General features: G+C 47.9%; 1 pseudogene; it reads right to left on the bottom strand.

The window, feature by feature from the left end:
- Positions 1–21896: 21896 nt before the first annotated feature.
- The window catches only part of LOC144695544 (major histocompatibility complex class I-related protein 1-like), a 112140-nt pseudogene continuing 108271 nt past the window's right edge, over positions 21897–25765 (bottom strand).

The raw sequence follows: 25765 nt of genomic DNA, 5'->3' as shown, positions 1-25765 counted from the left end.
TATCTTCTCTCTGTGACCTGTCAAACCTCTATTAGGTCTGACTGCACAGATAGGAAGAGGGAAAAGATCCTGAAAGCAGATTTTAGGGAGTTAGCAAAGAACCTCAATAGCAGTAATCTCAGGATTACTCCCAGTGCCATGTGTTAGTGAGCATAGGATTAGGAGGATTGAGCGATTGAACACATGGCTGGAGAATTGGTGTAGGAGGGAGAACATCAGACTTCTGAGGCATTGGGATTGGTTCTGGGGCAGGTGGGACCTGTACAAGATGGATGGATCGCACCTTAGCAGGACTGGGAACGACATCCTTGCAGGAATTTCCTTGAAATTCGCTAGTGCTGTTGTTGGGGGGGGGATTGAAACTAGCTTGGCAGGAGATTGGGGACCTGAGAGGGAGCTCAGATTGAAGGGAAGGAAAACTGGCAACAGAACAGTAGTAAAAGTAACTAGAAGGCAGGTGAAATAAAGGCAAACATCAAATAGGATCAGAATGTGGAATAATGTTAAAAGAACAAAGTGCACTCTATCTGAACGCACGCAGCATTCGCAACGCAGTAAATGATTTGAAGGTGCAAATAGAGGTAAATGGGTATGATTTAACTGCCATTGCAGAGATATGGTTACAGGATGACCAGGACTGACTATTCAGGGATATTCATCACCTAGGAAGGACAGGTGGAAGGGAAAAGGAGGTGGGGTAGCAGTGTTAAGAAGGGACGATATCAGGACATTAGTGAGAGAGGAACTTAGATCAAATGTTCGAGGTATAAAATCAGTACAGCAAGGGGTAGCAAACATTGGTGGGAGTTGTCTATAGGCCACCAAACATTTTTTTATGGGATGTGGGCTTCACTGGCTAGGCCAGCATTTGTTGCCCATCCCTAATTGCCCTTAAGAAGGTGATCGTGAGCTGCCTTCTTGAGCCACTGCAGTCCCTGTGGTGCAGGTACACCCACAGTGCTGTTAGGGAGGGAGTCCCAGGATTTGGAGCCAGCGACAGTGAAGGAATGGTGATATATTTCCAAGTCAGGATGGTGAGTGGCTTGGAGGGGAACTTCCAGGTGGTGGTGTTCCCATGTGTCTGCTGCCCTTGTCCTTCTAGATGGTAATGGTCATGGGTTTGGATGGAGCTGTCTAAGGAGCCTTGGTGAGTTGCTGCAGTGTATCTTGTAGATGGTACACACTGCTGCTACTATGCATCTGTGATAGAGGGAGTGAGTGTTTGTGGATGAGGTGCCAATCAAGCGGGCTGCTTTGTCCTGGATGGTGTCAAACTTCTTGAGTGTTGTTGGAGCTGCACTCATCCAGGCAAGGGGAGAGTATTCCATCACACTCCTGACTTGAGCCTTGTAGATGGTGGACAGACTGGGGAGTCAGGAGGTGAGCTACCTGTAGCCACAGTATTTATATGGCTGGTCCAGTTCAGTTTCTGGTCAATGGTAACCCCCAGGATGTTGATAGTGGGGGATCCAGCAATGGTAATGCCACTGAATATCAAAGGACGATGGCTAGTTTCTCTCTTGTTGGAGATGGTCATTGCTTGGAACTTGTGGGGCACAAATGTTACTTGCCACTTGTCAACCCAAGCTTGGATATTGTCCAGGTCTTGCTGTATTTGGACATGGACTGCTTCAGTATCTGAGGAGTTGTGAATGGTGCTGAACATTGTGCAATCATCAGCGAACATCCCCACTTCTTATGATGGAAGGAAGGTCATTGATGAAGCAGCTGAAGATGGTTGGGCTGAGGACACTACCCTGAGGAACTCCTGCAGTGATATCCTGGAGCTGAGATGACTGACCTCCAACAACCACAATGATCTTCCTTTGTGCTTGGTATGACTCCAACCAGTGGAGTATTCCCTATTCCCATCGACTCCAGTTTTGCTAAGGCTCCTTGATGCCACACTTGGTCAAATGCTGCCTTGATGTCAAGAGCAGTCACTCTCACCTCACCTCAGGAGTTCAGGTTTTTTGTGCATGTTTGAACCAGGACTGTAATGAGGTCAGGAGCTGAGTGGCCCTGGCAGGACCCAAACTGAGCATCAATGAGCAGATGGCTGCTAAGCAAGTGCCGCTTGATAGCACTGTCGATTCCTTCCATTGCTTTACTAATGATCGAGAGTAGATCAATGGATGGTAATTGGCCAGTATGGATTTGTCCTGCTTTTTTGTGTACAAGACCTACCAGGGAAATTTTCCACATTGCTGGGTGGATGTCAGTGTTGTAGCTGTACTGGAACAGCTTGGCTCGGGTGCGGCAAGTTCTGGAGTACAAGTCTCCAGTAATATAGCTGGGATGTTGTCATGGCCCATAGGCTTTTCTGTATCTTGTGCCTTCAACTGTTTCTTGATATGACATCTGTGAATTGAATTAGCTGAAGGTTGGCATCTATGATGCTGGGGTCCCCTAGGGGAGGCTGAGTTGGATCGTCCACTAGGCAGCTCTGGCTGAAGATGGTTGCAAATGCTTCAGCTTTGTCTTTTGCACTGATGTGCTGGGCTCCCGCATCACTGAGGAACAGGATGGCCCATTCCCTGGAGAGCCGTACACTGAAAGATGCACTACCCGCGCCCCCCTACCCCCGCCCCCACCCCACCCCACCACTCCAACGGCCCCATGCAAGGACTACACAGGAATTGCCTGGGAAGTTTAAACTTTCACTGGGGAATTACCCTGCACCTGGAATCGTCGGAAACTCCGATTTAAATCGGAGACTTCAGACAGTTCTGACTCTTAACAGAATAGTTACCCAGGAAAAGTTAGAACACTTAAAACCAGGTTTAATTCTTGGTAACTATGGTACTGACACGCACTCCCGACTCCCCATTGGGCCCCCAGCTACCCCCTAAACCCCTACTACCCCCACTCACCATCCGACCCCCCCCAATCCCGACTACTCCCTGACCCACCTGTAACCCCCCTCACCACCACTGACAACCCCCCAACCCCTGAACACCAAAACCTTAAATACCCCTAACAGCTGATTCTTCCCACTCCCCTGACTACCCATCTGCCCCTGACTACCCCCACCCTGTGACCCCCCTCTGACCACATGATTCTTCCCAGCCCCCTGACAACCTGAGCCACCCCATGACTTGCCGACACCCCCCACGATCATCTGACCGCATGATTCCCCCACCTCCCCCTATGCCCCACCAACACCCAACCCCCTGACTGCCCAATCCCTGACCACCCCCTGTCCACCCAACCTCCCCAAACCCCCCCCGACTACCCCCTGACCACCCTAACCAGTCATCCGCACCCAGCCTACCTGACTACCTCCCAACACCCTCACACACATCCCACCCTGGTGCACCAACCCATCCTATCCACTTACCTTACCCACTTACCTTCTCTCCTGTCCAAGTGGCTGGGGCCTTTAACAGCAGCTGGAGCCATAAAAGGGGATGTGACTTCACTTCCCCTGATACTGCTGCCCCCCACAGATAGGACTCGGGAATGCAGGTGTTCACCTTTCTCACCAGGTTGGAGGTCCGAGCGAGAAATGTGTAGCTCCAGACCAAGGTAAGTAACAGGGAGTGGAGTGGTAATTCCCTTGGGCTTGCGAGTGCATGGAAGATTTAAGCTAATTTGTGGAGTCTCCTCCTTTATTTAGTTGTTTAATTGTCCACCACCATGCACAACTGGATGAGGCAGGACAGCAGAACTTTGATCTGATCCGATGATTGTAGGATAGCTTAGCTCTGCCTATCATTTGCTGCTCCCACAGTTTGGCACGCAAATAATCCTATGTTGTAGCTTCACCAGGTTGACGCCTCATTTCTAGGTAAGCCTGGTGCTACTCCTGGCATGCCCTCTTGCACTCTTCATTGAACCAGGGTTGATCCCCTGGCTTGATGGTAATGGCGAGGGATATGCTAGGTCATGAGGTTACAGATTGTGATTGAATGCAATTCTGCTGCTGCTGATGGTTCACAGTGCCTTATGGATGCCCTGTTTTAAGTTGTTAGATCTGTTTGAAATCTATCCCATTTCCCACTGCGGTAGTGCCATACAACACGATGGAGGGTACCCTCAATGCGAAACAGGTCTTTGTATTTACATTGACTAGGTGGTTGGTGGTCACTCCTAATATTGTTATGGACAGATGCATCTGTGAGAGGTAGGTTGAAGAGGATATGGTCTAGTAGGTTGTTGCATCTTGGTTCCCTATCTGTTCAGGCCCAGTCTGGCAGATAAATCCTTCAGAGCTTGGCCAATAGTGGTGCAACCGAGTCATTCTTGGTGGTGGACATTGAAGTCCCCTGCACAGAGTACACTCTGTGCCCTTGCCACCCTCAGTGATCCTTCCAAGTGGTGCTCAACATGGAGGAGCACTGATTCATCAGCTGAGGGAGGGTGGTATGTGGTAATCGGCAGGAAGTTTCCTTACCCCTGCTGATGTTAATGTTCCAGTTGAGCTTCTTCCCATCTTTTCTCATCTAAATGTACCATCGTAACAATCTATTCTCTTTTCCATGAGCCATGGCTGACACTATAAAGCCCAGGAGTCCACTTGCTTTTCCAACAGCCATTCCCAACTTGTCCTAACAACTTTAGAGATTTGTTTACATACACTCCCTGGCCCCCCTGTACCTGCCCCATCTTAAAATGGGACTATTTTATTTATATTGTCTTAGCTCATCCAAGTGTCCAGAGTGACTCACTTCTACATGGAAACACCGTAAATCTCAAAGGCAGGAATCACAGCTCGGAGAGGTGGGGCTGCACAGGGTCTTAAAGGTTCCTTGTTGTCATATTCCTGTGCCCCAAGTCCTAACTGGAACGAGGGGCTGGAATGGTGCAAGAGGACATTGTGATCCAGCTGAAGCTTTCTTTTGTGAAGACAAATGAAAAGTGTTCATTTCATCTTCTCTAATTGTTCCCCACATGGTATCTTGTCAAAGGTCTTCTTCTGCATCCACCACGTTTTCCCTGTCGCCATGTCCTTTTCTTATTCTTTCGCAGGATGTGGGCCTCAATCGTTAGCCCAGCATTTATTGTCCATCCTTAATTGCCCTTGAGAAGGTGGTAGTAAGCTGCACTCTTGAACAGCTACAGTCCATGTGGTGTAGGTACACCCACAGTGCTTTTAGGGAGGGAGTTCCAGGATTTTGACCCAACGACGGTGAAAGAACGGCGATATATTTCCAAGTCAGGGTGGTGAGTGGTGGTGTTCCCATGTGTCTGCTGCCCTTGTCCTCCTAGATGGAGAGGTCGTGGGTTTGGAAAGTGCTGTCAAAGGAGCCTTGGTGAATTTCTGCAGTGCATCTTGTGGATGGTACACACTGCTGCCACTGTGCGTCGGTGGTGGAGGGATTGAATATTGAAAGAGGTGGACGTGGTGCCGGTCAAGCAGACTGCTTTGTCCTGGATGGTTTCAAACTTCTTGAGTAGTGTTGGAGCTGCACTCATCCAGGGAAGCGGAGAATATTCTATCATACTCCTGACTTGTGCCTTCTAGATGGTGGGCAGGCTTTGGGAAGTCAGGAGGTGAGTTGGTTGCTGCAGATTTCCCAGCTTCTGTCCTGTGTTTGTAGCCACAGTATTTATATCGCTGGTCCAGTTCCGTTTCTGGTCAATGGTAGGATGTTGATAGTGGAGGTTTCAGTATTAGTAATGCTATTTATTGTGTGTCCGTGAATGGGCGTATGGGAATGAGAGAGTGTGCGCGTGTGTCTACCTCACTCCCAGTCTCAGCTTTCACACTCACTATCGCCACCACAAACCAACACATACTCACACCCACTCACACAGTGGGTGAGGGTGAGTGATTGAGCACCCTGAGACCGGGAGCAAGCCTGGGTCTCCCACACTGACCCTCTAACACGCTGGTCATTTTTATTAATTACACTTTTTCAACTTAGCAACTTATTGCTTTGATATTGCTTTATTTTTGCTCAGCGAGTTGTTTCTTTTCTTAATATCACAGCGTTTTTTTGAAATTCAGTTAATTGTGCCAAATATTATCTTTCCAAAATTTGTTCATCAGCCCTTTAAGTATGAAAAAATTGGAAATGTGCCCCCCCCTCCATCGCCAAGCAAAAAGGTTGGACAAGCCTAGCTTATATCATGGTTAGGCAACAATTGGGTTAAATCACTCTCAATAAGGTTTGCTATGTAACAAAGGTATTAAAAAAAAGTGTTCTCAGTGCTTAACTTGTAGAAATATTTAGCCTGAGGTCTAGGGCTATCCCACTGATGAACAGCTGGTGAAGGGAGCACATGTGTTCGTATCGCAATTGCTAACAAGACAGTGCCTGTAGTGCGACTATTGAGTGTTGTCAGGTAGAGATGACATTCCTACCCAGGGACTAATAATAACAGCGTTTGCGCTTTGATGCTACTGCTCAGACATTTGTCTAACGAGCTAAGTGTCAAGACTTTATACCAAATAAAATATAAACACTGCCACTGATAAAGATTAGCGATTTGAGTTGCTTCAGAAGTTGAGAGTGACTCGAGTTAAAGGGTCAATCCTCTCCCATTCTCTCATCCGCTCCTCCGTCTGATCTCAGGAACTGATGTCACTGGATTCCCAGCCAGGACACCGGAGGCCACTGAGGAAGAGAAAGGAATAGGTGGTTACAGGGTGAGGGAAAACTCAGCAGACCGAGCGGAATCCCACAAACGCCAGCAGCAGAACCCTTCAGACCAACCGCCAAACACCACAAAACCCATCATGAGCCAGCCTCCAGTACTCCCTGGGGAAGAGAATTCCATCGACTGGCGACCCTCAGAGAAAAAAAATCTCCACCTTAAATGGGAGGCCCCTAAGTTTTAAACTGCGTCCCCCTAGTTCTAGACTCTCCCACAAGGGGAAACACCCTCTCAGCATCCAGTCTGTTAAGTCCCTTCAGGATCTTATGTTTCGATAAGATCACCTCTCATTCTTCTAAACTCAATGGGAGCAGGCCCAAACTGCTCAACCTTTCCTCACAGATTAACCCCATTCATCCCAGGATTTAGTTGAGTGAACCTTCTCTGAACTACTTCTAGTGCAATTATATCCTCTCTTAAGTAAGGAAACCAGAACTGCACATACTACTCCAGATTGGTCTAAGTCCTTATTCATATACTTCATTCCAGTTGCAAGAAATGCCAACATTCCATTTGTCTTCCTAATCTCCCTGTACCTGCACACTAATGTTTTGTAATTCATGTACCAGGACACCCAGATCTCTCGGTTCTGCAGTTTCTCTCCATTCAAATAACATAATGCTTTTCTAAGCTTCCTGCCAAAGCAGAAAAGGTTACATTTTCCCACATTATACTCCCTCTGCCAAATTTTTGGCCACTCGCTTAATCCATTTCAGTTCCTTTGTACACTGTGTCCTCTTGAGAACTTACCTTCCCACCTCTCTTTGTGTCATCAGCAAATTTAGCTCCCATACATTCGGTCCCTTCATCCGAGTCATTGATATAGATTGTAAATAGTTGAGGGCCCAGTACTGATTCTTGTGGCATTCCACTGGTTAAAGCTTGCTAAACTGAAAATTACTCCTTTCTCCCCACTCCCTACGCTCTGCTTCTTGTTAACTAACCAAGCCTTTCCAAGCTAATATGTTACCCACTACACATTGAGCTCTCTATTTTGGGTAGTAACCTTTTGATGTGGTTCCTTACAAATGTCTTTTGGAAATCCAAATCACCACAGCTACAGATTCTGCTTCACCCACCTTGCTTGTAACTTCCTCAAATAACTCTAATAAATTCATGAAACATGATTTCCCTTTCACAAAACCATGTTGGCTCTGTCTGATTGTATTATGATTTCCTAAATGTCCTGCCATTACTTCTTTTATAATGGATCTCTAATTTTCCCTATGACAGATGTTAGGCTAACTGACCTATAGCTTTCTGAAGAGATAGAGAAACAGGAGCTAGGGATAGAGATAGAGAAATAGGAGATAGAGCTGGAAAAATAGGAGCTCGAGATAGAGAATGAGAAATAGCAGATAGAGATAGAGAGAGAGAAATAGGAGAGAGAGAGAGAGAGAGAAATAGGAGCTAGAGAGAGAGAGAGAGAGAGAAATAGGAGCTAGAGATAGAGAAAGAGAAATAGGAGATAGAGATAGAGAGAAATAGGAGATAGAAAGAGAGATAAAGGAATAGGAGATAGAGATAGAGAAACAGGAGCTAGAGAGAGAGAAATAGGATCTAGAGAGAGAGAGAGAGAAATAGGAGCTAGAGAGAGAGAGAAATAGGAGCTAGAGAGAGAGAGAAATAGGAGCTAGAGAGAGAGAGAGAAATAGGAGCTAGAGAGAGAGAGAAATAGGAGCTAGAGAGAGAGAGAGAAATAGGAGCTAGAGAGAGAGAGAAATAGGAGCTAGAGAGAGAGAGAAATAGGAGCTAGAGAGAGAGAAAGAGAGAGGGAAATAGGAGCTGAAGAGAGAGAGAGAAAGAGACAGGAGCAGGAGAGAGAGAGAGAGAGAAACAGGAGCTGGTGAGAGAGAGATAGAGAAATAGGAGCTCGAGATAGAGACAAACAAATAGGAGCTCGAGATAGGGATGGAGATAGAGATATAGGAGCATCTACCTACACGGGTCTTGAAAGGTCCTAACGTTTTTTAAAGAAACCTTGGAGTAAAGTTACTGAACAAATTCACAGGAGTCTGCTGATGAGCCTTTAATATAAAGAATATAAAAAAATTATCAAAAGAAGAAAAGTGAACTATATTACACTAGAGAAAAAGGTTGGAAAGGATTCAATACAAACACAAGAGGATGATTCACATTCCCACTATTCCTTTATCTTATTCCAATACCCTTACAGACACAAATACCTGTGAACAGTTACCACTAGTTTGACACAAAGGCTTCTTGCTTGGGACTGGCACAGTTGAACTTGGCTTTCTTCTGGTGAATTCCTGAGCATTCACATAATGTTTCTCCCCCAAACTTTTATCTCTCCCCGAGACACCCAAAAACCACACTCTAAACTCACTGTTTCTTCAACTGCGGAGCAAACAAATGAGTGCCCTAAACTCAGTCTCCCAGCAGCACCTCCGCTAAACTCATCATTTTATTAATCAGTCAACTACTGTCCCACTAGCCTTGGAGTTTCTTATTTTCCTCAGAGAGCTTAAGATCCCTATCTTCTCTCTTTGATACAAACTGAACACCCCCTCTCTTCACTCCTGCCTTTTCTGTCTGTGTCTCTGGATCGCTGTCGCTAGGCAACAGTAAAACTTATCTAATTTGTTTATTTTTTCCAGAATTGCTGAACTTTCAACCCCTTTTAACCCGTCTCTTTAACCTCAGAGGTTGTAAGGCCTCATTAAAAATGTATATATGCAAACAAACCCAAAAGACCTGAAACCTTTTAGTTCACAAGTCTACCCAGTATCCAAGGCACCAAGATTCGTAAACAAAACCTAAATAAAACTGACTTACCTTTTTTAACACAAATATATATATATATGTATCATATATACATAAATTCAACTTAAAATTATACATTGTTCATAACACACAAACCTAGGACCCTACACCCACACTCTGAAACACTGAATCCTGAGATCCTCCAGCCAACCCCGATGAGCAGGCCACCACCTTGTGTCACTCCTCCACAAGTTGAGACCCTCCCCAAACAGCCTGAACCACCCTCACCCTGACATATTCCTCCAAACACAGGGATACTTCCCCCACCCTGAGCCCTCCCCCCATCAACCCCCGAGCCATTCCCCACAAGCTGCGCTACTCCCCTGGGGCCCTACTCTACCCACCCTCGGCCTTGAGTAAGTAGCTGCCATTGTCTCTCCATTTCCTACCTTTCTTTTGTAGATGACAGCCGCAATGATGAGAGCGATGAGCAGCATGAAGACCCCAAATACAATCCCGACAATAACATGAACCTGGTTGTGGGACGTCAGATCTGTTAGAGAGAGAGAGAGAGAATCAGAGAGAGAGAATTGGAGAAAGTGTAAAAGAATCACAGAGAGAGAGAGGGAGAATCACAGAGAGGGAGAGAGAGAATGGGAGAGAAAGAATAAGAGAGAGAGAGACAGAATCAGAGAGGGAGAATTGGGAAGAGACAGAATCAGAGGGTGAGAGAGAGAGAAAATCAAAGAGAGGGGGAGAGAAAGAGAATCAGGGAGAGAGAGAGAATCAGAGAGAGAGAGAGAATCAGAGACAGAATCATTCTGCAAGTTTAAAAATTTTGTTCTATAATTTGCTGCAGTCCTCCTCAGTATTGCCTATATCCCCAATTTTGTGCCATGCACAAATTTAGAAATTGATTTTTTGATTCCAAAGTCCAATTCATTAATTTAAATTGTGAGCATCAGTGGTCTCAGCACTGATCTGTGTGGAACACCACTCCCCACTTTTGGGCACGCTGAGCAACTACCCTTTACTCACACTCTCTGTTTTATGTCTTGAAGTCAGCGAACAATCCATTCTGCCACTTGTTCCCTGACTGCATCCTCTGACCTTATGTGTTAGTCTAATTATGAGTCATCTTACTGTTAAGACTTTTGAAAATCCAGATTAATTACGTCTGCTGCAATACCGCTGTCAACTCTCCGTAACCTCATCAAAAACATTGGTCAAACAAGATTTACCTTTTTGAAATCCATGCAGACCATTCATTATTGTTTCCAAATGTCCTTCTATTCTCTCCTCTTCCATGATTATTCCTACCATTAATGTTAGGCTTACTGGCCTATAATCCCAGAATACACTGGGCCTATATGATAGCCCATGTGCTGTTGGTGAAAAACCCTATGGGCAAAAGTTTTACCTCGGTGAGTGGGCGGCCGTGCGTCTGACCCGCTCGAGTGTAAAATGATGCACATTGACGCCAGGCGAGCATCCCGACGTCAACACACATTCAGGCGATATTTTGGTTGGTTGGCGCGCACAGGAATCAGCAGCCCACCCGCTGACAATTAAAAGGCCTGTTCAGGCCATTAAAGTCTTAATTCACTTGTATTTCTCTCTCCCCGCCCAACCTTACGGTTGGCGGGCAGGCGAAAATGCCAAGCGGCCTTTGCACTTTTTAGGAAACCTCATCCACGGGCAGGATGAGGTTTCCAAAAGCAAATAAAAACAAAATTAAAATTTTAAAATTGAATTGACAACATGTCCCTGCTCATGTGACAGAGTCACATGAGGGGGCATTTTTTATAACATTTTATGAGCCTTTATTTAGTTTGCTTGAAAGTTCTTCACCTCCCTGAGGCAGCTCTGTGCCTTAGGGAGATTTGCAAGTGCGCACATGCATGAAATTTGCGCTCGCACTCACCCCCACCCCACACAGGCAGCACTGAGCGCTGCCACGCACGTTTCACACTGGGTGGGTCCTAATTGGCCTGCCAGCATGAAATTGCAGTGCGGCCCCAATCACGGGCGGTGGTTGGCTTCCCGACTGCCCGCCCCCACCGAGTCCACCCAACAAAGGCTAAATTCTGCCCTTTATGTTATGATGGGACGATGGTCCCTTCAAGAACTTGGTTTCTCTAAAGATGGATTTCTTATCAATAGCAACTTGCTTCCCGAAACTGGCCATATGACCAAGTTGCCTGGAAGATAAACAACAGTAAAGCAAAAGAGTCAACAAGAAGTTAATTATATGTGTGAGTAGGATCCTGTGGCTCTGGTCTCAAGTATGGTTTTAGTTTTTAGTTTGGAACAAGCTTGCTGCAGGAAACATCTCTTTCAAGCAGGATTACATTGAAATTCCGTGTGTTGGCTAAAAGCATTTAAAACTCTTGTTAACTGAAGGACCCCTAACAGTGAGTTGAACTGTTGGGATAGCCAAGCGGGTAGAGAGAGAGAGAGGGAGAGAGAGATTTCTTAGGTGCAAGACTCCAGAGCTGAACAACATTAAACTAGGAGAGTTTTGACCCAAGGTAGCTACGTTTAAGACGCTAGCGACATCTGTGTTGAACTGGGAGTCTACAACCGTGGGAAGGCTGAAGGAGGTTTGAAAGGACAACTTTGCAGGAAGTAAGTGCAAGGCCCAAGAAATTGCAACCTTTATGCAAACCTCTGAAACAGTACTCAACCAAGTGGTAATCTTCCAATTTTTGCTAAGTATCTGGCTTGAGTTTTGAGGTGTAAGTCAAATGGGTGTAGAAGGAAAGTTGAGTTAAAAAGTTTGGTTTAGAGCATAAGTAACGGTTTTCATTGTACGTTTAATATCTTTAACATAATTGATTGTCTAAGAATGTAGTTATTAGTATTCATGTTGTTTGATTTTCATATAGTAAACTTTTGTTTTAAACTATGCACCTTGTGGCTTCATTTTTTCAGTAAATACCTGGGATTTCAGATTTCCAGCAAATAAAAACATTATTGGTCTCTCCTGAGATCGTAACAACTGAGGGCTGTAGCGGGAATGTGAATTCACAGATTGTGATGAGTGTGCTGGGATATTGGCTAAGGTCTAGACTCACAGAGTTCATGGTAAATTTTACTATACCAAGTGAACATCAAAGTGACTAGCTCTGATGAAGAGTCATACAGACTCGAAACATTAACTCTGTCTTTCCCTCCGCGGATGCTGTCAGACCTGCTGAGTTTTTACAGCAATTTTTGTTTTTATAACAAAGCGACTTTGTCAATTGCTAAGACTTTTCTGAAGAGGAAAGATTTGTCTGCGAGTGATTTACAACAATGAACAAAGATGAGATTAGGAGAATTAGCAGGAGAGTTAAAGTCAGAAATAAAAAAAAACTGAGGCTAAAAAAACAGCAATATTTGATGCAATAGTGCAGTATTTGGAATGAGAAGAAGAAATAGTTAATCCAGATCAAAAGCAGATTGAGTTGACTAGGATTTAGTTGCACATGAAGCAGCTTGAAATAGAAAAAGGGAAATGAGGAGGCTTGAAATTGATGTGATTTACCTTCCAGATAGTCTGGTGAAAGAAAGGGTACTGATAATTATTTATGGGTGACACGAACCTGTTCCCTTTATACAAAGTTAAGTTATGAAGTGACAGAGTACATGGAGTTCTTACTGAAGGAGTTGACCCTAATTTGCCGATTGAAGTGGTTGATTATTTTTTGCAATGGAGAAATGATTTGGCAGTTGAGTTCCAAGAGATCTGGCTGAAGTAAGAGAAACTACAATTTTGCAGGAGGGACATCTTGGATTGTTCCCAGGTTGCATAGCAACGAGGCCTCAAGCTCGGAAAGTGGGACAGGATAAAATAAATTCATCTGCAAGGCAGGATTTTTTTTTCTCAGGAAGTGGGATGATTAAAAACTCTGAAAAAAGTTAGGCTGACTTATTTAGTCAACCATGTTTAATTGAATCCCAGGAGGTAGACCTTGGTTTGCAGGGATTACTGCAGGCAGAGGAAGAACAGAAAAAGTTCCTGAATGTTATTACGTAAAAAAAAATGATATATTCATGAGAAAATGGAGATCTCCTTAAAAAGACCTGTGGATGAGGAAGGGGCCGTAGTCCATCAAATTGTTATCCCTCCTGGCTATCGCAGGGAAATTTTAAGGACTGCATGAGATTCTGATGGGAAGTCATTTAGGAATAAGTAAGGCTCAAGCTCAAATAAAGAAAATTTTTGTTGGCTGGGATGTGGTTGAATTCTGCAAGACATGTCACACAGCAAATGGTTAGAAAACTCCAGCCGTTAATTAAACCAGCTCCATCGAGCCGTACATCCACTATTGCTGAACCTTTAGCAGGGTTCTACTGGACCCTTACCAAAATGGGGTATCAATATTTTTTAACAATAATGGATTTGTCTACGAAGTTCCCAGAGGCCATTTTCCCTAAGAAAGATTACTGCAAAAGATTGAAGGGTGATTTCAGTTTTTCACTAAGGGCAGAATTTTCCATTGGTCGGGCGAGCGGGCCTGACCCAATCGCGGGCGGGCAGGGAGCTGATTGCCGCCAGCGATTGGGGCCGCTCCGCCATTTTACGTGGGTGGGCCAATTAAGGCCCGCCCAGCGTGATATCCGCCAGGAAGCGCTATGCGCTCCCTGTGCGGGCGGGGGGGGGGAGGGAATCCCTAAAATCGAGAGTGCGCTCTTTTGCGCATGCACATGAAAGAGTGCACATCTCCCTGAGGCTAAGTGCAGCCTCAGGGAGATTGCCTCAACTTTTAAAAATATTAAAAATAGAGAAAAGAAAAATCCCTTACTTGTCCCCTCATGTGACAATGTCAACTTTCTAACCATTTGCTGTGTGACATGTCTTGCAGAATTCAACCACATCCCAGCCAACAAAAATTTTCTTTATTTGAGCTTGAGCATACTTATTCCTAAATGACTTCCCATCAAAATCTCGTGCAGTCCTTAAAATTTCCCTGCGATAGCCAGGAGGGAGAACAATTTGATGGACTATGGCCCCTTCCTCATCCACAGGTCTTTTTAAGGAGATCTCCATTTTCTCATTAATATATCTTTTTTTTTCCTTAATAACATTCAGGAACTTTTTTCTGTTCTTCCCCTGCCTGAGATAATCCCTGCAAACCAGGGTCTACCTCCTGGGATTCAATTAAACATGGTTGACTAAATAAGTTGAGTTGGGACATGTTTGTAATTTACAGAACAACTTTATTACAATTTTTAAAACCCTGCATGAAACCTCATCCCGCCGGTGGATGAGGTTTCATGTTTTCTCTATTTGCCGCCGGGTCTCCTGGCCTGCCCGCCAACCTTAAGGTTGGACGGGCAGGTCCTTTAATTGGTTAATCGATCCTGTCGATGGTGTCAAGTGGCCATTGACAGGTTGGTGGGCCTGCAGCTGATTTTGCTGCGCCCCCGCCTTCCTGAATATTTAAATGGGGCGGGGTGATGTCGGGGGTTCCGCCGGACATTATCCCGAGTCATTTTACGTGTTGGCGAGCGGGCCCCGCCCCCTGTTCACCAACGGCAAAATTCTGCTCTGTGTGTCCAAAGTTTGAGACAGACTGACAGAAACATCTATAGTTGTCCGAGGACACCTTAAGGTTTTGTGACAGGTAATGAAAAAAAACAAGCAGATAAGACAGCTGAAGAACGCACTTCTAAACCTTGGTATGAAGCACTGATTCTGTTATCTATGTAGGGTGAACCACTGAAGGCTAGATTTAGTGGGCTGTATTCGACGAGTATGTCACATAAATATGCTGAAGTGGTATTATGACAGGGAGGATAATCAGCCACTGAGTATACTTCAGGTAGTAAGGAAGGAAGAGAGTGATATGACCATACCTGAGGGTTCAGATGATGAGACAGACACTGAACATTTTCAAATTAAATCACTGATAAAAGTTTGTAATATATTACACCATCTTCCAGCAGAGTCTCGGGGTGACAATAAAATTGCTAAAAGAATGTGTAGAAATAGACTAGGACGACCTTTTTTTGCTACACATGTAGATGTGGGAGTACTCCAGCCATTAAACAAAACCCTTACAGACAGAACTCTGAGAAATTGGCTCAAATCAGACAAGAATTCACCTTCCAGCTGAATATTAGAAACATAGAAACTAGGAGCAGGAGTAGGCCATTCGGCCCTCAAGCCTGCTCCACCATTCATCATGATCATGGCTGATCATCCAACTCAATAGCCTGCTCCCGCTTCCTCCCCGTATCCTTTGATCCCTTTCGCCCCAAGAGCTATATCTAATTCCTTCTTGAAAACATACAATGCTGTGGCCTCAACTACTTTCTGTGTTAAGAAATTCCACAGGCTCACCACTCTCTGGGTGAAGAAATTTCTCCTCATCTCAGCACTAAATGGTCTACCCCACATCCTCAGACTGTGACCCCTGGCTCTGGACTCCCCCACCATCGGGAACATCCTTCCTGTATCTACCCTGTCTAGTCCTGTCAGAATTTTATGGGCTTCTATGAGATCCCCCTTCATTCTTCTGAATTCCAGCAAATATAATCCTAACCGACTCAATCTCTCCTCATATGTCAGTCCCGCCATCCCAGGAATAAGTCTGGTAAACCTTCACTGCACTTCCTCTATAGCAAGAACATCCTTCCTCAGATAAGGAGACCAAAACTGCACACAATATTCCAGGTGTGACTCACCAAGGCCGTGTATAATTGCAGCAAGACATCCCTGCTCCTGTACTCGAATCCTCTCGCTATGAAGGCCAACATACCATTTGCTTTCTTTACCGCCTGCTGCACCCGCATGCTTATCTTCAGCGATTGGTGTACGAGGACACCCAGGTCTTGTTGCACATTCCCCTCTCTCAATTTATAGCCATGTAATAATTGAACTGAGTTGAAGCAGTTGGAGTTCAGCAGTTGTATTGGTACCAAAACCTGACGGAACTCAGATATTTTACATTGGCTATCATAAAGTGAATGTTGTAACAAAAACTGATTCTTATCCTATACCATGAATTGAAGATAGTATCGATAGATTCGGAAGCTTAGAGCTTATCAGCAAGATTGGCTTATTGAAAAGGAATATTGGCAAGTGACACTAATGGATCAGGTCAAGGAAATCTCTGCTTTTGTAACCCCAGGCAGCCTATATAAATGTAAAGTGATGCCATCCGCAATGAAGAATGCAGCAGATACTTCTCGAAGGCTAACAAATCAAGTTATTAATGGACAGTGTTGTGTATATCAATAGTTTAATGGTCTACAGTGACACTTGGGAAGACCATGTGGAACACCTCAGTGCAATGTTCCAGAGACTACAAAAAGCTGACTTGATGATAACTTTGGTGAAAAGTGAATTTGCCAATGCCAAAGTCACTTACTTTGGGTATGTTGTGCGGCAAGGTTGAGTGCTGCCCAGAGAAGCTAACGTTCAAGCGATTAAGGACTTTCCCATTCCCCAAACCAAACGAGAGATACTGCAGTTCCTGGGAATGTGTGGATTTTACAGGAAGTTTGTCCCAAATTTCAGCATGGTAGCCACTCCATTAATAAATTTATGGAAGAAGAAAATCAAATATGACTGGACAGAGTCTTGCTGGACTGCCTTTGTGAGATTAAAGGCTGTCTTGATAAATAGGCCTGTGTTGGACGCTCCAAATTTCAAGATGGCAATTGGTGCTGGTGATAAAGGTGTGAGAGCCGCATTGTTACAAGATCATGATGACATCATAGAGCATCCAGTCAGTTATTTTTCAAGAAAACTTAACCCTTGTTAACAAAAGTACAACGCAGTTGGAAAGGAAGCGTTAAGCCTTGCTTTAGCCCCTCAACAGTTTGAAACTTTATGTTTCCAGAAATGCTGGAGAGACTGTGATCTACAGGGGCCATAATCCACTCGTGAGTTTAAGAGAAATTCCAGACTACACTCCCCATTTGTTCCGCTGGAGTCCGCAACCATTTATTTTAAAACTTGTTCATGTTGTAGGAAGGAAAAACGCCATTGCAGAGGCTTTGTCCAGAGTTTGATGACTTGTTTAAATACCTCGTAACTATATAAAGGAGGCTTCTGAATTTTATCTTATATGTCAAAAGTTTTGGATGTAATCTTTGCACCTGTTTAAATGCCATGATCCTTGGGTCAAGGGCCTGAGGTCATAAGATGTTGGACATTTGAATTGTGAGTGAACTACAAGTGGGGGGGGGGATTATATTGTGCATCGCACATACTAATTTAATTGCGCAAGTGTTATAATGTTAAAATGTGTAGTATTTTAAAGGATTGTGAAAATAATCCTTATTCAGTAAGGGTTTTTTTTACTTTTGAGAGGGTTGTGTGAAAACTCAGGTGCTTTTGGAGAAAAACAAACACATTTTATGCTGGGGTGATGGTCTTTTTAAGAATCAGGTTTCTCTATAGGCTGATTTTTTTGTAAAAAGCAACTTGTTGCAAGTAACTGATCATGTGACCAAGTTGCCTAGAAGAAAAACAGTTTAGAGTTTAAAGAGTTTAAAATTCTTGTAAACTACAGGGCTCCTAACAGGGAATTGGAATTCTTGAATGGTCAAGCTGAGAGAGGGAGTCTTGAGATGCAAGACTCCAGAGTTAAAGAACATTAGGACCATGAGAGTTCTGACCAAAGTGGTATTGTGGCCAGGTGAGGAGACTCCCAAGTTAAAGTGAAGATTAAAAAAAAAGGTCAATAGGATTTCACTGATTGTATCTGCAGGTGCTAGTTCTCAGCTGTGGTGCATTTTTTTTTTCACAGTAGCAGCTAGTATCTCAGTTTTTCTCCCAGAAACACTGGCCGGAATTTTCCAGCCCCACTGGTACTAGGCGTCATGGCGGGTGGGTAGGGGGGAAGGGGGGAACAATATGGCGAGAAAGCCAAATATTAGTTTTACACCATTGCAAAAGCAGCTTGCAATCGTCCGCTCCACCTGTCAATGGCGGGCCGCATTTCCCACCTCCACACGTCGGGAGCGTCGTTTTAATACATTTCCATCTAATGATAATCCCTACTCGCTGGAATCATTCCCCCCCCAACCCGCGTCACATTTACTGCCTACGTTGGCGTGACTTCAGAATGGCGTGTTTCACGACTGCCTTTAAAAGGCGTGTGCCTGGCGACATGAACTTCGAGGGGAACTCGGAGGTGAGCGCACACAACCCTTGTGCTGCGCTCGCGAGCACTGCTTGTAGGACATCAAGGAAGAAGAGCTGCGCATTTGCGGGGGTGGTGGCACAGGTAAACCCCTTTTTCCTGGCTGGCTTTCAGTACCTGTGCCAGGGCAAAGGCTCCAGGGTGGGTCAGGCTGAGGGGGTGGTGGGGGGTGGGAAGGCAGCACAGACTGAAGGAAATACTCAAGCGCATCCCAATGGGAAGCGGGGGGGGGGAGGGGGGGTGTTAGTGGCCACGCACTTGGAAAGGCTTGTCTGAAATGAGCATTCTTCCGCAGCTGAGGCCGTTCAGCAGCAGTTCCGTCAATATGCTTGGAGTCGGGCCTCTGAAGCTTTTCTGCCCACTCAAGCAACGCGAAAGCACCAAGATGCCACCAATTGCTCCAGAACTTTTCACCCCTTGGGCTCAGACTGCAAATTAATGTGGGTTTTAGGGGGCAGCGGAGCAATTGGCCAACCGGACAAGTTGTACAAACCCTTTGTGAAAGGTGACCATGTGCAATCAGTGGCGGAGGTGCTCACATCCCCTTGCAATGTCTTTGAGGTTTGGACCAGTATCCATTATGCTTCAAGCTAACAGTGCAGCCTTGCAGTGTGGGTTAGGGGAATGCCTGCGTCTGAGCAGAGAGCACAGCATGCAGTCCAGCAGCTGAAGCTGTTGCCAATCGGTCAAGTGGAGTGGAGCAGAGATGGGTGGGGTTTTGGACAGCTAATGAGTGCACTACACACTGACCATCCAAGTGGTGGCCAGCACTCTCCTGCATGTGTGAAGGAGCCTTCAGACTTAACCAAGAGAGGTTCTTAGTACACCTATGCTAACCCACTTGTCTCTCTCTTTGATCCTGCAGGAGGAGAACATCAGGATCATGAAGACTGGTGATTTAGCGGTCTGCCTCTTGGCTTACAGGGAGCAGAGAAGAAAGCTGTGGAGGCGCCTGGCTTGGCAAAGGAAGGAGCACCTCCTTCAAGGTGAAGGAGCGGCAGGGCCTGCTGCGCATGCAGCTGTAGATCCACTCGTAGGCGCCTCACTAGACCCAGCGTCTATAGATGGTGCCTGTCATTCCTGCAGATGACCAAGAACCAGTGTCACTGAAGACTGCGCATGTCTAGGGAACTGGTCAGTCACACAGGCCACCTGCTGCAGGATTTGGCACCATAGGGCTGTGAAAGTGGCCGCAGCAGTCAATGTTTATGCCAATGACTCCTTCCAGGGGTCATAGGTGACCTGTGTGGGATCTCACAACCCTCCAGCACAAGTGTCTCCAGGACGTCATGGATGCCACTTCGTGAAGGCATAGAACTTTGTGCATTTCTCCCAGGATCAGGAAAGCCAGGAAGCAAGAACGCTGGGATTTGCGAGATCTCTGGTTTTCCACAGGTGCAGCCATTGGCTGCACTTGTAATGTAATATTCCATGATACCCTGGCCCCTGTCGTGCTGTAATGTTTCAGGATACCTTGGTTTCTGTGGCACCTTAATATCCCGGAATATACTGGGCCCTGTCTTACCGTAATATTTTAGGATTAAACTGGGGCCTCTTGTACTGTAATATCCCAGAATATACTGGTACACTGTAATATCCAAGGATACACTGGGTCATCAAACTGTAATATCGCAGCATGCACGGGGCCCTATGCGACTGTAATATCGAGGATAAAGCAGGCCTTGTCATACTGTAATGTCCCAGGATATTTCAGGCCCTTTCGCACTCTAATACCGAAGGATTCACGGGGCTCTATCATATTGTAATATTCTAGAATACACCAGGCCCTGCTATATGGGTAATACCCCATGTGGCCCATCGAGCCTGCTTCTCCATTCAATACGATCATGGCCGATCTTGGGCTTTAACTCCATTTACCTGCCTGCTCCCCACATCCCTTCATTCCCTAAGATGCCAAAAATCCATCTACCCCAGACTTAAATGTATTCAATGATACAGCATCCACAACCCTCTGGGGTAGAGAATTCCAAAGTTTCACAACCTTTGGAGTGAAGAAATATGTCCTCATCTCAGTCCTAAACGATCAGCCCCTTATCCTGAGACTGTGCCCTCTGGTGTTTTAGACTCCCTGACCAGTGGAAACAATCTCTCAGTGTCCACCCTATCAAGACCCTCAGAATTTTCTAGGGTTTCAACGAGATCACCACTTACTCTTCTAACCTCCAGAGAATATAAGCCCAATTTACTTAACGTACTTAGGTCATGTTGTCCTTGAATATCGCATTGGACATTGGACCCAGTCAAACAATAGCCTAGGACACACTGAGCCCTGTTGCCTGTAATATCCCAGAATACACCTGCTTCTATCGTACTGTAAAATCCCAGGATACACCGGGCCCGGTCGCATTCAAATATCCCAAGATACACTGGGCTGTGCCATGCTGTAATATTCCAAGATACACTGGGCTCTGTCCTACTGTAATATCACAGGATAAACCCAATCCTATCACACTGTAATATCCCAGGACATACAGGGCCCCGTTGTACAGTAACATCCCAGGATAAACCGTATCCTCTCACACTCTAGAGTCCTAGGATACACCGAGCCATTCGCACTGTAATATCCCCAGGATACACCTGGCCCTCTTGTTCAGTAATATCCCAGAATACACTAGGCCTTGTCTTTCTGTAATATTGCAGATTAAGCCATGTGCTGTTGTACTGTAATAGAGAAGGATACACCAAGTCCTCGCACTGTAATAGCCCAGAAAACAGTGGACCCGTCATCCTGTAATAATGCAAGATAAACCAGGTTGCCACTGTAATATCCCAGGATAAACTAGGTAGTTCTTGCACTGCATTATCCCAGAATATACTGGGCCCTGTAATAGCACAGGGTAGAATGGCTCATTTTGTACTAGATTAGTCCAGGATGCACCAGCACTCTTGTACTGTAATATCACCGGATAAATCAAGCCCTGTCAATGTAATAGCCCAAAATATGCAGTGCACTGTCATACTGCAATATGCCAGGATACACTGGGTCCTGTCATACTGTAATATCCTAGCATACACCAGGCCCTGTTGTACTGTAATATCCCAGGATACATCAGGTATTATTACACCATAATGCCCCAGGATACAGTGGGTACTAGAATATCCCAGGATAAAAGGGACCCTGTCCCATTATAATATCCCAAGATATACTGGGCCTTGTTATACTGTAATTTCTTAGGATACACTGGGTCCTGTTGTACCATAATATTCTATGATACACCAGCTCTTTGGTCCGTAATAACTGAGTATACACTGTGCCCTATTGCAATGTAATATCCCATGATACACTTACCAGGCGCTCTCTCACTGTAATGTCCCAGGATACAGCAGGCCCTGTCTTACAATAATATTTCAGGATACACCAGGTCCTCGATCCATAATCTCCGAGTATACACTCTATTCTGGGCCTCAGCCAGTCCTGGGCTGACAGCTCAGCACTGACCCTCCACCTTGTTGCCTTGGCCTGAAGCTGAGTGAGATGGTCTTACCATAAATCACCATCAGTGTCTCATTCAGCCCGCTGTGTTCCACCCGACAGGAATACTCAGCCAGATCCTCCGGATCAAACTCCATCCATTTCCGGATCTGGTAGGTCCTGTTGTGATTGGGTAAAATCCCAGTGGACAGGGTCTCATCGATCAACACTCCGTCTCTCCACAGAGTCACCTCGATAGCCTGAGGGTAAAACCCGGTGACGACACAGGACAGCAGGTTAGAATCACCCAGACGGGTGAAGAACACGACGGGGGCAACTGAGAGAGAAAGAAAGGGGAGTCGGTACAAGAACCTCAAGATAGAGAGTCCCAGGCAGCAACCCATTCACCGACTCCCAGTCAACCTCTCACTCAACACCCCTCACACCCCCTCACTCACCGACCCTCACACCCACTCACTCACCGACCCTCACACCCCCTCACTCACCGACCCTCACACCCCCTCACTCACCGACACCCACACCCCCTCACTCACCGACCCTCACATCCCCTCACTCACCGACTCTCACACCCCCTCACTCACCGACTCTCACACCCCCTCACTCACCGACCCTCACACCCCCTCGCTCACCGACCCTCACACCCCCTCACTCACTGACTCTCACACCTCCTCACTCACCGACCCTCACACCCCCTCGCTCACTGACCCTCACACCCCCTCACTCACCGACCCTCACACCCCCTCACTCACCCACCCTCACACCCCCTCACTCACCGACCCTCACACCCCCTCACTCACCGACCCTCACAACCCCTCACTCACCGACCCCCACACCCCCTCACTCACCGACCCTCACACCCCCTCACTCACCGACCCTCTCACCCCCTCATTCACCGACCCTCACACCCTGTCACTCACCGACCCTCACACCCCCTCACTCACCGACCCTCACACCCCCTCACTCGCCGACCCTGACACCCCCTCACTCACCGACCCTCACACCCCCTCACTCACCGACCCTCACACCCCCTCACTCACCGACCCTCACACCCTCTCACTCACCGACCCTCACACCCCCTCACTCACCGACCCTCACACCCCCTCACTCACCGACTCTCACACCCCCTCACTCACCGACTCTCACACCCCCTCACTCACCGACCCTCACACCCCCTCACTCACCGACCCTCACACCCGCTCACTCACCGACCCTCAGACCGCCTCACTCACTGACCCTCACACCCCCTCAGTCACTGACCCTCACAGCCCCTCAGTCACCGACGCTCACACCCCCTCACTCACCGACCCTCACACCCCCTCACTCACCGACCCTCACAACCCCTCACTCACCGACCCTCACACCCCCTCACTCACCGACCCTCATACGCCCTCACTCACCGACACACACACTCCCTCACTCATCGACCCTCACAGCCCGTCACTCACTGACCCTCACACCCCCTCACTCACCGACCCTCACACCCCCTCACTCACCGAACCTTACACCCCCTCAGTCACCACCCCTCACACCCCCTCACTCACTGACCCTCAGACCCCCTCACTCACCGACTCTCAGTCCCCACTCACTCACCTACCCTCAGACACCCTCACTCCCCGACTCTCACACCCCCTCACTCACCGACCCTCACACCCCCTCACTCACCGACTCTCACACCCCCTTACTCACCGACCCTCACACCTCCTCACTCACCGACCCTCACACCCCCTCACTCACCGACCCTGACACCCCCTCACTCACCGACCCTCACACCCCCTCACTCATCCACCCTCACAACCCCTCACTCATCCACCCTCACAACCCCTCACTCACCGACCCTCACACCCCCTCACTCACCGACCCTCACACCCCCTCACTCAACATCCCTCACACCCCCTCACTCACCATCCCTCACAACCTCTCGCTCACCGACCCTCACAGCCCCTCACTCACCGACCCTCACACCCCCTCACTCACCGACCCTCACACCCCCTCACTCACCGACCCTCAGACCCCCTCACTCACCATCCCTTTCACCCCCTCACTCACCAACCCTCACAGCCCCTCACTCACCGACCCTCACACCCGCTCACTCACCGACCCTCAGACCGCCTCACTCACTGACCCTCACACCCCCTCAGTCACTGACCCTCACAGCCCCTCAGTCACCGACGCTCACACCCCCTCACTCACCGACCCTCACACCCCCTCACTCACCGACCCTCACAACCCCTCACTCACCGACCCTCACACCCCCTCACTCACCGACCCTCATACGCCCTCACTCACCGACACTCACACTCCCTCACTCATCGACCCTCACAGCCCGTCACTCACTGACCCTCACACCCCCTCACTCACCGACCCTCACACCCCCTCACTCACCGAACCTTACACCCCCTCAGTCACCACCCCTCACACCCCCTCACTCACTGACCCTCAGACCCCCTCACTCACCGACTCTCAGTCCCCACTCACTCACCTACCCTCAGACACCCTCACTCCCCGACTCTCACACCCCCTCACTCACCGACCCTCACACCCCCTCACTCACCGACTCTCACACCCCCTTACTCACCGACCCTCACACCTCCTCACTCACCGACCCTCACACCCCCTCACTCACCGACCCTGACACCCCCTCACTCACCGACCCTCACACCCCCTCACTCATCCACCCTCACAACCCCTCACTCACCGACCCTCACACCCCCTCACTCACCGACCCTCACACCCCCTCACTCAACATCCCTCACACCCCCTCACTCACCATCCCTCACAACCTCTCGCTCACCGACCCTCACAGCCCCTCACTCACCGACCCTCACACCCCCTCACTCACCGACCCTCACACCCCCTCACTCACCGACCCTCAGACCCCCTCACTCACCATCCCTTTCACCCCCTCACTCACCAACCCTCACAGCCCCTCACTCACCGACCCTCACACCCGCTCACTCACCGACCCTCAGACCGCCTCACTCACTGACCCTCACACCCCCTCAGTCACTGACCCTCACAGCCCCTCAGTCACCGACGCTCACACCCCCTCACTCACCGACCCTCACACCCCCTCACTCACCGACCCTCACAACCCCTCACTCACCGACCCTCACACCCCCTCACTCACCGACCCTCATACGCCCTCACTCACCGACACTCACACTCCCTCACTCATCGACCCTCACAGCCCGTCACTCACTGACCCTCACACCCCCTCACTCACCGACCCTCACACCCCCTCACTCACCGAACCTTACACCCCCTCAGTCACCACCCCTCACACCCCCTCACTCACTGACCCTCAGACCCCCTCACTCACCGACGCTCAGTCCCCACTCACTCACCTACCCTCAGACACCCTCACTCACCGACTCTCAGCGACCCTCACACCCCCTCACTCACGCAACCCTCAGACCCCCGCCCTCACCGACACTCAGACCCCCTCACTTACCGACCCTCAGACCCACCTCACTCACCGACCCTCACACACCCTCATTCACCAACCCTCACACTCTCTCACTCTCCGACCCTCAGACCCCCCCTCACTCATCGACTCTCAGTCCCCCCCTCACTCACCGACTTTCAGTCCCCCCCTCACTCACCGACTTTCAGTCCCTCCCTCACTCGCCGACTCTCAGTCCCCCCCTCAACAACTCTCAGTCCCCCCTCACTCACCGACTCTCAGTCCCCCCCTCACTCACCGACTCCCAGACCCCCCCACTCAACGTCTCTCAGTCCCCCCCTCACTCACCGACTCTCAGTCCCCCCCTCACTCACCGACTCTCAGTCCCCCCCCTCACTCACCGACTCTCAGTCCACCACTCAATCACCGAATCTCAGT

This window comes from Cetorhinus maximus, chromosome 21, assembly GCF_964194155.1.
Source record: "Cetorhinus maximus chromosome 21, sCetMax3.hap1.1, whole genome shotgun sequence".
NCBI lineage: Eukaryota > Metazoa > Chordata > Chondrichthyes > Lamniformes > Cetorhinidae > Cetorhinus > Cetorhinus maximus.
Note: the sequence above shows the minus strand (reverse complement) of the source record. Positions and strands in the feature narration are given on the sequence as shown.